The sequence below is a fragment of the Peromyscus californicus genome, unplaced genomic scaffold, assembly GCF_007827085.1.
Source record: "Peromyscus californicus insignis strain IS unplaced genomic scaffold, ASM782708v3 Scaffold_14__1_contigs__length_90479793_seg_2, whole genome shotgun sequence".
Classification (NCBI taxonomy): domain Eukaryota; kingdom Metazoa; phylum Chordata; class Mammalia; order Rodentia; family Cricetidae; genus Peromyscus; species Peromyscus californicus.
The window spans coordinates 52,077,745-52,090,473 of NW_026294436.1; the positions used below are offsets into that span (position 1 = coordinate 52,077,745).

The window sequence follows — 12,729 nt, forward strand, 5'->3', positions numbered from 1 at the left end:
ATGACCAGGAGTTGGATACTGTGGAACATACTTCACCTCAGCTAAGGAAAACTGAAAAGCAGAATCAAGATACTGGCAACTAGAGTAGCCAATACCATGACCCTGGAGAGAGACAGGCCTCTCCTTACATCCTGTATCTCCATTGACTGCCTTGGAAGACTCCTCATCACCGATTTCCTCATCAACGGGAAGTACAGATGATGACGGTCCTATTATTCTTACAAAAATTTAATGACATGACCTTCGCATTCTTGAATTCTGTGATTATCTGTTCCTGATCTGCACAGAACTGGGGCCATCAATGACCTATCTCATGGAGTGGGGGGAGGGCTCAAGACAAAGAGAATTTATAGACAGCTAATGGTTGTTAAAAAGAGGTATTTTCTTCCTTGTTTGAGCCACTGGTAAGGTGTCCATGCTTCTGTAAACAGTCTCTCAACCACTGTAAGCAACTCTAATGAGACTCACTGGTTCATGAGAGAGAGAGAGAGAGAGGGAGGGAGGAAGGGAGGGAGAGAGATAGAGAGATATGAAAATTAAGAGGGACTAATTGGGAAGAAGAGGGGTCAGCTAAAGTGGGAGGACAAGACAGGGTAACAGGAGAGAACATGATTAAAACAGATTACATATATACATACATATATCTAATTGTCGTGATGAAATCTACTGCTACATATAACTAAAAATGCTAATAAATCAAGTTTGACGATTAAATTCAAAGCACCTAAGTAACCACAGAGTAGATATGCAGGAAATATGGTTGCAGACACGTAATCTGTATTTTAACATAATAGAGTTTCACTCAGACACTGCCTGCTCTTGATGCAGATCTCTGCTCCTGAGGCAGGTCTCTGTGTGACACGTCATCTAAGGCTATCTGACAGGCCTTTCCATCCCACTGAGTAAGCGAATAAACCCCTTCTGCCCAACTCTCATTATCACGTGCCACACAGTCCACACCCTTCGCTCCGGCAGGTCACTGCACTGTTGATTTGACTGTAGGTCTCCGTGGAAACCTGCTGCCTAGGAAAATCCCTGATCACTTCAATTGGATATTTGCCAAGTCTTCAACAGAAACATGCTCCTGTATCATCGGTAGGTCCATTTCCGAGCAAGCCAGCTTTCTTTTCTATTGATTCGAACTGGGTTGGGCTTTCTAAGCATGCCCTCTCCCTCGGCTAGTACAGTTTGCCTTGGAAACGGAACGGATCAGACTCGAGCAATGAGCCAAATCTTACCAACTCAAGAGGAGATTATTTTTCTTTATCATGTCTCTTCCCTTTCTTTCTGTCAAAGAGGATGCAGACAGGACATCACCTGCCTGGTCTTCCTGGCCTGGCCTGACGCTGCTGGATGGCTGGGAAATGCTGTGCTCAGCGTGAAGTGCTGGGTTGTGTGATTCAGACACAAAGATGCTTCTAAACCTTTACCTGGCTTGGGTTTTTTTTTTTTTCTCCTTAGAATATCCAGCTCAGTATTACCGTGGGCTCTGTCCTTCCTGTAGGCTTCCAGCCACACAGCAATACATGCAGCTCTTGAGTCTGGTCCTCTATGGAAATATATGTGAGTACCAGAAAAGAGGCTGTAAATTCTGTACAAAGACAGTGTGTTATTCTGCAGAGCACTTCCATTACTTAGCAATCTGCCAGTGGCGGTGATGTGCGACCTGCAAAGGGCTCCTTTGTCACTTAGCCTGCTAGCACCAAAGGAGTCACCAAAGAAGAGACTGATGGGCATGTGGAAGTGGGGGACTAGGAGGGAGTTGGGTACAGGCTGGCCACTGCATCTTGTATCTGTAGAATGAAAAGCCAAGAGGCCAGAGCACCTGGACCAATGGTTCTCAATGCCAGAGAGAGGCCGGCCTGCATGGAAGCTACCAAGATGGTTTCCTGTGACTCTCAGTAGGATTGGGTGGGTCTCTGGAACCTTTATTTATGACCTGATCCTTGAGTTGATTTAATGCCCACCCCATTTCAGAAAACACTAATCTACTCTAAGTCACTTAAAATAAGTTGAAGCTGGGCAAGGAATAGATGTGACTTTGAGCAACCTGTGGCAGAAATAGCTGGATTTCTTTGAACCAGAATAACGGCCATAGTCAAGGCATTAGCATGAGTGCTCTCTCGCATCACTAGAAAAGAATGCTCATATCAAAAACAAATGGGGAAAAGATGACTCAGAAAAGACAGTCACCTGGAACCCAGTGCCTGCCACAAGGCAAGGCTCACAGAGGCAGAGGAGAGAAGCAATCCTGGAGATTCGCAGAGGGAGAAATTACTCCGGCCATTCTCTTCAAATGTCCCTTCACACCAAACTGCAGACTCTTTCTCTTTGCCCTCTAAATGCCTCTCGCTCCTACTTGGTACAAATGGTGGAAAGCCTCTTTTTGTTGCCATGGCACCCCCACAATAGGCTGTTTTGAAGTGTTAGATATTCTGAAATGACAGGCTCTGTTTCAAGAAATGAGAACGCTGCAGGGGTCAGTGGAAATGGCTGACCTCCTCTGTGTCATGGTTATCATGAATCAACTGAGCCACACTGCACCAGGAATGCATGCCCAAGACCACAATTCCTGGGGTGCAACCACCTACCCCAAGTCTGAGGCCTGAGTACATGTGAATACAGCTCAGTTTTGACATGTACACAATTAAGAGGCCTCAGCCACCCAATGGCCATTGCTTACTGTACAGCCCACAGTGAACGGGGCCTGTGTGTACTTACCCTTGTATGGAAGGCTAGAGTGCGGAGATCAGAATTGAGAAAGGAGTGCTGGTTGGATAGATCCTTACCAGGCAGCAGACTCTCTCCCTTTGTTTTTGCTTAGCTGCATCTTCCCCTGCACGGAAGTGTAAAGATAAATTAACTGCAAGCTCATCTATGAAGAGTATGTAAATTAACACCTAGATTGCAAGCACAGCCTTGAAGCAGTGATGGTTTACTCAAGGTCTTGTCCTCTGTTCGTGTGATGTATGTGCATGTCTTCTGCTCAGCATTGTCAGTGGCCCTAGAACAGAGTCACAGTTCATTCATCTCGACAACTACAAGTGCCTAGCATGCATTTAAACACTCATTAATGTTTGTCAAGTATTCCAAACTTAAAAACATTTCACACCAAAATTCAACAGACCCAAAGTCTATACAACTCAGCGGACTTCTGTAAAGTTAGAATAGGCATTCAGAATGGAATCCATGGAGCTTCATATTAAATTTTACACTTTTATTACTGAATACATGTTATGTATTTATCCACTTTATACAGTTTATAAAATTAAAAAATTTAAGCTATTCAAAATTTTAAAAACCAAGAAAATTACAAGTATATACACAGACTACATGTGTGCTTGAGTACCATGGATATGGGTCTGCCTTAGTGAAGAAATAGTAAGAGGAGCAAGGAAGGGAAATATGAAAGCTCTCTTACAGGTATCTCCTTTTAACTGATTTTGGTTGATGGTATATGCCCCCAAGAGTTCAGCTAAACACTTCAGCCCTGAAGTGTGGGAGTCAGCTAGCCAGGAAACAAGGCCAGAATCTTTTGAATTCGGGTCCCCAGGGTGTTCCTATATGTATTAAGAATTTACTGGTAGATTAGGAGAAAAAGGTGGAGGATACCCCAACATCAGGAACTTTATGTTTAGGTGATGCACAGTGTCTCCTGCAGGTTGTAAGTTGTACACAGTAAACACATGTGTACAAACACATGTATGGCATGAGAACAAACACGGTGGACACGAGCACACGGTAAGACAGGAAACCATCTGCTGTGATGCCCAAACCTGTGAGGCACACACCGAGTGCTCTTTTGGGTTCTCAGAGAGCATCAGAAAGACTCCACAGAGAGGTGAGACTTAAAATCAGAAATAGTTCTTTAAGGAAAAATAGAACTTCTTTGATGGAGATGGAGGGGACATTTCAGAACAATTTACGCCTTGAACTCTATCATATACTGAAATCCTAGCAGGTTGTGAGCAATCCAATATTCTGTTGAAGAACGGGCCAGAGATGACCAGCTAACATTTCTGTCGCCACTTGGGGAGTGAAGGACTTCTGCTATAGGATCTGAATTTATGCCCTTTCATCCCAAATTTATGAATACTTACCATGCCCAGTCTGCCCCCAGGCTGCCATACTCAGCATCCACCCAAGTTTAACATGGCTCTTGGTAGAACTGTAAATACAGACATAGCTATAGATGATATAACAGATAGAGAATGGATAACAGAAGGGAAGGGGAAAAAATCAAATACTAGGTGAGCATCCTCGGTGTGCTCACCTGGCTCTCCTCACTGTACTTTAAGGCATTCTCTTAGGGGTGAAAGGGGAATTCTTTTAAAGACAGGAACAGATAAAGGGAAGCAAAAGCCTGAAAAGAACAGGAAAAGACTTCATAAATGAAGCACCTGATACCACGGGGTTAAGCAACCATCTGCACTCTGAAAGAAAAAAATCAAAGGTAAGAATCTGCTGTGTCAGTAAAAGCTTGGAGAGGAAGAGAAAGAGAGGGGGTGGGGTTAGGGAGAGCCACAGGAGAGATTAGGAGGATAATAAGGACCTTTTTTTTTTAACACACCTGCCCCAGCATAAAAGAAAAGAATGGCGCCGTATATAAACCCACTGACAAATGGAAGGCACATTAACTAAATGATTAGCAGAAAATGATCCACATGCTGAGCTTCACTCACAGAGAAAAAGAAGGACAAGAAGCCAGGGGCAATTAGGAGCTGCTGCCACAGGATCAGAAAGCCATTGGGGAGCAAGTGCCAGGAACCGGGAAGAGCTCCAGCAGCTGGAATGCAGCAAATTAGCAGGGCCCCTACTTCCTAGAACCTAGGGAATTGATGCCACACCTACACTTGCCATCTGACTTGTCAGATGGAGCAGCAGTGGGGGGCTCCAGGGGGCCGCAAGGAGCACATGTGCCGCTCCAAATTTCTCAGGAGGCCCAGGAAATTGTGGGCAGGTGCCAAGAAATGAGAACGCTCAAGTGCATCTGTGTAAATGCACAGTGCACAGAAGTGTATGTGAACACACGCTATCAACAGGAAGGCAAGGCTAGCTGCTCTGGTAGGCCAGAGTACATTGCCTGCACAATCTGTGTGTCTGTATACATTGGTCTACTGTGACGACAGATCAATCTTGCTCCAGGACTCTCACAGCTCAAGTTCTAGTTTGTGTCACTGTTGCTATCGCTGAAAACATTTACCTTCAGTTCATCAAGTACCACAGGTCAAGCGCCACACTGATGCTGAGCATGCCCCGGACGACCATTTCACTCAACTCTCAGAACAACCTTATGTTTATTCTCATTTTCAAGTTCAAAAGTTTTAAATGATCTAACCTCCCACTACTTATATATGAATGGCAGACAAGCTCTCTCTGCCTTTGAGTAAATTCCAGTCTCACCGTTAGCTCACAGTAGGGACTGAAAGCTGTCTCTTTACCTCCCACACCGTAATTCACATTTGTGAAGTGTGGTTACGTGGAATGCTCCCGGGAGTTCGCTAATGCCACACAGGTTGCATCTCTGACATAAAAAACAAAGGTTTAGAATTTTCTGGCTAAGTTTAAATCCCTCAAAGGATGCCATACTCGACAACCCATCTGATCCTGCGTTTCCTCAAGCACAGATAAGAAAGTCTTACCTGGCTACTGTAGATTTCAACAAGCCAGCTCGGTAAGTAGTTAGCAGCACTATTAGTCTAGGATTTTATTCTAGTTATAAACTGACCTCACTGTAACTACATGAAAACAAATATATAAAATGGCAATTAATCCATGTCCTGGAAAGATTGCCCAATGGCTGAAATATCTGCTGCAAAGCATGAGGACCTGAGTTCAGATGCCTGATACCCACAGAAAAGCTGGGTGTGGTAGTGTACATTTGTATCCTCATCACTAGAGGCAGAGACAGGGGGATCCTGGGATCTTGGTGACCAGAAACAGTTATCTCCAGGTTCAGTGAGAGACGCTGTTGCAAAAAATAAGGTGGACACAAAGTTGGTACAAGTGGGGGGGGCGGGGAAGAGGTGTGGAGGTGGGGGTGGATCTTGCAAGAGTTAAGAGAGGGAATTGTGGGTGAATATTCTCAAAATATATTGCATGAACTTCTTAAATAGTAAGTTAATTTTTAATAAGGTTAAAGTTAAGGTGGAGAGTAACTCAGTGCTCTGCATGTACATTCACGGGTGCATGCGTGTATACACGCACGCACACACACACACACACACACACGCACACACACGCACGCACGCACGCATGCACACACGCATGTGCAAGTGAGCACAGAGCACAGTTTTTCAATCCCAAGTGATCATCCCTAAAATCATGTACACACAAGCAACCCTAAATGGACTCAGGTCTGGAAGGGAGAGAGGGAAGAGTAGAAATGATGTAAATGTATGAGGTTCTCAAAAAAAAAATTTTAAATGGTATTCATGAAATAAAAATCCTTTTAACACTAATGTGGCACATTAAATTTATTGAAAAATTATGTTTCTTTGTTATTTTTATTGAGAATAGTTTTTTCCAACATATATTCTGATTTTGGATCCCCCTCCCCAACTCTTCCCAGACCCTCCTTACCTCCCCATGCACCCAAATATGTCCTATGACATACTATAATAACAAGTTATTTCAAGGGGATATTTAACCTTAGCTCTTTCGTAATTTGGAGTGGAAGTCACAAAGTTCCCTCTAAGTCATTCAGTACTGAACTCCAGCTCACACAACCAATCCCAAAGCTTCTGAAGATAATGAAATTACCTTCCAAGAAGAAACTGGTCTCAATGAAGTAAAGTGTCATGTGCTCACCAATTACTTCCCAATAAAAGGGATGCTAGAAATATTTGGGAAATCTGTGCCACTTCGTTTGACGATAATGAGTATTTGTATTTGTAGATTCAGATTCAGCAAATGTTTGTCTTGGCAGTTTTTTCTCCTCATCACATTTAAATCCTTTATTCACTTCATCCTTCACTTTGAGTGAAGAGTAAATTGAATTCAGGTAGTTTCATGGTTTTTTGTTTTTTTGTTTTTGCATTTCATTGGGTCAAAGTCATTCCTCCTTTAATCCTTTATTATGGAGTTCTCATAGGCTAAAAAAAATCGGAAAGAACTGGATGGCTGAATTGGAAGCTGCTAAGAAAATAATGTAGAAATTAAAGAAACTGAATAATGAAGAAAGTATTCTGCTCCTGAGAACAGGAAGCCAAGCTCATCCTCACTGAGCGTTGCTGAGTGGTTTTCTAAGTTTTAAAGTTCAGGGGGCTCAATGCTCATCACTCTCAAGATACGCTAAGAATTAAGTGGTAATTTAACATCATTGTACAGCTAAGGAGATTAGAGCATCAACAGGCAGGTAAGTTCCCAGGTCTCAGTCAATGGGTGGAAGGGTTGTCTTAATCCAATCAGCTTTGCTCTGATCTTAGGCTTTTAACATGCATGCTTCATATGTAGTCAATGCTTTTCTTGTCATGTCTGGGCCTTAGATTCATGGGTGCTCATTGTAAAGACACCCCTCTAAGATTTTAATTACCCTCTTACAGTGAAACCTTTTCATTAACAATAGTAATGTTTACATCTGTGTAGCCTATTGCTACTCACAAGTCATGTGATGTGCGCCTTCCCTGACCTTTAGAGCACAGACAGGCCCAGACACGATTCACTGCCGTTGCTGTGTCTGAGAAGCATAGCACCTGTCAGTCATCATTCACAAAGAGACTTAAATTCAGTATTTAGGATTCTAGCACTGGAATCTGCTGGGAGGTTTACAGGCCTCGGGAGCTTGCACCTCACAGAACTCGCTAGGCAGCAAGACTGATAATCATTGTACATTTATTCCTCCAAGTGCTATGTAAAACATTGTATTGATCTTGTTCAAGACATTCCTACCCCCCAGAATGTGAGTTCAGTTATACACATTTTAGAAAGGAAGATTTTGAAGGTTGGATAGATTAAGAAGCTCACCCCAGGCCAAATGGCTGCAAACTGACCTGAGAACCACCTGCCCCAAGCTGGGCCTGATATGTGAACATCCACTTATTGAATTACAAAATCAATGTACTGCGAGCATATTGCTTAATGTTGAAGAACATTGATTTTGTAAGATATATGTAACCGTGAACCACTATATAAACGAAACTTCATAAATTAAAGATCTCACAAGAATGCCAACAGCCAAGAAAAGATACTTATGGCTTTAGAATTGATGCAAAGCTGGAGTTCCCAAAACATGAGTACCTCTTACAGGGCAAAACCAGAGTCTGGAAGGATTTCTCATAAGGTACTTTTTGATATTAAAGCCTTGAGAAATCAATAATGGAGAAGTGAAAGAGGAGTCATCCAAACAAGCTGTTTGCAAGAACCAATCTGTCAGAACGGCAGGGGGAGGAGAAACTCCATATTAGGAGTTCACTGCTGCCCTAGCTGCTTCAGTTGAGGAGAATGGAAGGCTGCAGGAAGACCCTCTTACAGGGTCCTGTCATAAGGAAGATCCCCGACAGCTTGAGCTGATCCCAGTTCCCGACACACAAAGATCCCTGGCGTCTAGCTCACCCAGGAAAGACAGACTAGTTCAAAATGAGTATTGACTTTAAGGAACAAGTGAACACAAAAACATAAGACACAGGAAGCGTGAAAGCACCCAAGAGATCATGCACAAGGAAACTGTTGGAACAGAGCAGGTAACGTTTGGAACAACTCTCGCAGTTTAAAAAATTAATAGTCACCTCTTTAGGAAGTCCTTAGAGAAGAGATTGAAAAAAATCAAAGGAGACAGAAAGATACAGCAAGATGGGGGAAATTCAAGTACAATCACAAGTTTTAAAAAAAATTAACAGTTCCATAAAAGCAAAGAAATCCTGTCGAAAACATAGCAAAGACCGTGAACATCGGGACTGAGAAATGGTAAATGAAATGAAAGGAAACATTAAATCAAAGTGAATGAATAGGTTCCAGGACCAACACGACAAAGGAAAAGTACAGAAGTACACCATGCGTTTGTGCTTCACTCCAGAACAGAGGCCCAAAACAAAGGAAAAATACTTGTGCTTTCACTGGAGTGCTTGGGCTATGCTGGAGAGGAGAGGGGAAACGACGGAGATGTTAAGGGCCACAGAGCTACACGGTGAGTACATAAAGACAACTGAGCACGTGGCATCTGTCATTACTTCTGTCACAAAGAGGGACTTAGCAAGCCAGCAGAAGGGTAAGCAGGAGGCCCCTAGAAGTCTTACCCACGCCATAGACCATGGACTCATGTTGGAGAACCGTGCAGCCCTTGCAGATCCTGAGTCTAGTTAGGGAAGTTGCTGTGTTACCACACTGTTGCACTGCATGCAGAGAAAAGTCCAGCCATATGCACTATTCTCCAGGAACTACCCTTCAAATCCTATACACCAGTGTGAGGCTCAGCCTACCCTCCCACAGCCTCACAAAATGGCCTACATTATGCGGTTGGTTCACCTTACAGAGACGCCAAGAGTACAGCTGGATAGTTTTCCCCTTCTCCTGCTACCCTGGAAGCTTCCACACAACTCCACTGTTGCCTGGGCAGCAGCCACAAGACCCCACACAAATATTGTTAGCCTTAGGAATCAGCCAGTCAACCAGTCTTGACAAACTTAAGCCAAAGAGGCCCTCAAAAGACCCCCAAAACAGAGAAGAAGCCCTTCTCATCCACATACAAACCTGTGAAATATCCCTGCCTTTTCAGAATGGGTTGATCCACTCAGGCCCTAAGGAAGCAGCTAGATGACATGGCCTACCCTTCTGTGGCCACAGTGAGCAATGTTACTGGAAATGCTGGTCTACCATCACATGACTCCCCTGGAATGACCTTCGCTGGACCTATAAAAATTGATGGGCAGTCCATACCCACAACCAGGGAAACTGCTCAGGAGTGCCAGCAGGTACACTGCACCTTAGGGTACTGCATCCAAGCAAGCAATATAATCCTGTAATCCCTGGATCCTAGGCCATATAGACACCCGCTGATGATGTCAATATTAGACTGCAGCTAAAGAAACTGCATGGGCATCAGGACTCACCTGAACCAAATCCAAACAGCACATCAAACAATACCCTAGGCCAGATTGCAAACAGAAAGACTTCTGCTGTTGAGGTCAAATTGGTATACGCAATCGCTACTCCAGATGTACATACAAATGTATGATGTATTGACACAAATGTGAGAAGTACCAAGATAGCACGACACTTGCAAAGGAATCTGTCAGATGTTGATTTTAAAAAAGGAAATCAACGAAATAGCTAACCAATAATTCAGAAGAAAACTTTCAAGGAAAAATATTAAAAAACATAGTCAGTTCAACAAAACTAGTTAGAAAATGCATAAGGGGAGTGAGAAATTCAACAAAGAGAGATTTACAAGAGACATCAATCAGAAATCTTGGAGCTAAAGAACTCGGCAAGTTCAATAAAAAGTGTAGCTAAGAGCTGCAGCAGCAGCTGTAATAAAGAATAAACTGTAATAACTAATAAAGAATGAGAAACAATGAAAACAGACGAGGTCACTACAGCATGAAAAATGGCATAGTAATAAAGGAATCAACTCAACTACAAGAAATAACACTTGTAAGTACTACATATCAAACGTTGCAGTATCCAAATATACAAAATAAACATTAGACCTAAGGAAGAGGAACATAGAAAAATAGTTAAGGACCTCAACACCTAATCTTACCAATGGATGGATCATTGAGATAAAAATATCAATGGTGTACAGGTCTTCTCATCTCAATTAATTTAATAAAAGCAATCTCCCACAGAATGCTGACAGACCAACCTAAGTGAGACAATCCCTCGCCAAGACTCCATCCCAATGATTCTAGATTGTGCCCAGTTGACAATTACAACTAAACATCATATAAGCTGTCCTGTTTCAATCATCTATATAATAGAAGATTAGAATATTGAAAATATATTATGTTAGCAATAATGTAGCAAGACACATTTCCCTCACATAGTTGATAGTAACATAAATTGATAAAACCTTTGGTCAAATAAATCTGTAATTATCTATCAAAATTCTCTCTCTCTCCCCCGCCTCAAGTGTACATGTATATAGGTATATATGTGTCTATGTACATGTGTGTGTCTGTGTCTGTGTGTCTGTGTCTGTGTGCGAGTACATCTTCTTGGCAAATACAATTTTATAATTTTACATAAATGAGCAGTATGCATGTGAATAGTATGCCTGTTGTAATTAACTGAAGCTTTGTTTATAGAAGCACTCTGTTGGAAATTAAATATCAATAAAGAACTTTTAAAAAATCTGATGTATTATTATAGGTGAATACTGTGTAGCTAATAAAAATAATGGGGCTGATTAATATGAATTGACATGGTTTAATCACTAAGACACTATGTTGTCAAGTGAAAAAGATTAGACTACAAATGCCAACATTCATATTTTTAAGGACTAAGAAATATGTTTTTGTGTAGGCATAGGATATGACTGGCAGGATATATAAGAATCTGCTAGAAGAAACTGCTTTGGAAAATGAAAACTATATGGTGAGTCAATTCTACCATTTGCCATCAGATTTCCTGACCATTTTTATTTCAAACCATGTTCTTACTAAAAAATAAAAATAGCATTTGCATAAAAGGGAAACCATATTAGCACTTAATGTAAATTTGAGTTAAAAATTGACTCAGAGTTATTTAGCCCTTGTCCCCTTTCCCACTAACACAATTAAAGTTCCATCTCTTTTGATTCTTAAGAATTCAAAAAATTAGTTCAGAATAGCTTTGAGTTATGTCAATTGCTCATGATTATAATCGTTTAGCTTAAACCTCTCCAGTTCTAAGTTGGCAAAAATGTCACTGACTGCTGATATAAAGAATTTATGGGAATAAGAAGACACAATCTAGATGCTCAGGCAGGAATTCTGAGGGTCTGCAGCAAATTGATCACAAACTCTGTGTTTTTGAGATCCTCTCATCCTGATTCTCTACCCTTACAAAAGAAGGAAATTTGTTATACATATGAGATGTCCTATAACAGTTCATATTTTATACATATGGCCCCCAGCTGGTGCATTCTTCAGGGAATTTTTGGAAACTTCAGGTGAGGCCTAGCTAGAGAGGAAAATCATTGGTGCATGTCTTAGGGGTACTTTATCCCCAGCTGCTACTTGCCTCTCTTTGTCTGCTTCTTGTCTTCCATGGTGTGAACAGCTTTCTCCTGCCGATCACTCCTATTTCCATGACTTTCTTAACATGCATGCAAGGTTCAGGAAATCACAGACTGAACCCTCTGAACCTTTGAGCCAAAACAAACCTTTTCACTTCAACTCCCACACAAGGGAACTAGAAGACTGCCTATGTGTTGTGGTGCATACCTGTAATCCCACTAAGGCAAGAGAATTTTTAGGTCAGCGTGGGCTACACAGAAAGATCCTGTTTATAAAAACAGATAAATAAAATAACCATTGTCTCTGTTGGCTAATTGGTCACACTAATGAGAAAAGTAACTAACATAAAATATTGGTATCTGGAGTGAGTCACTTCCATTTGCTTCTTAGACCTTCACAGCTGGTTTGGAAGTAGTTTGTTGGACAAATTTGGATGTTTGGAGATGGAGGCCAGAGAAGTACTGGATTGTTGTAAGCAGACCTTAATTAGTGATTCACATGAGAGTTCAGAGACCAGGATGCCAGTGGGAATGTAGACCTTAAAGATGCATCCATGGAGTTTCTGATAGGAGAG

General features: G+C 41.9%; 1 long non-coding RNA gene across 8 annotated transcripts in view; it reads right to left on the reverse strand.

Moving 5' to 3' along the window:
- The window catches only part of LOC128109928 (uncharacterized), a 175,436-nt gene that overhangs the window by 40,710 nt on the left and 121,997 nt on the right, over positions 1–12,729 (reverse strand). For all 8 annotated transcript variants that reach the window (XR_008217961.1, XR_008217966.1, XR_008217963.1 and 5 more), the window contains one exon: positions 2,722–2,836. This is a non-coding gene — a long non-coding RNA (uncharacterized LOC128109928). The remainder of the gene's footprint in view (positions 1–2,721; positions 2,837–12,729) is intronic.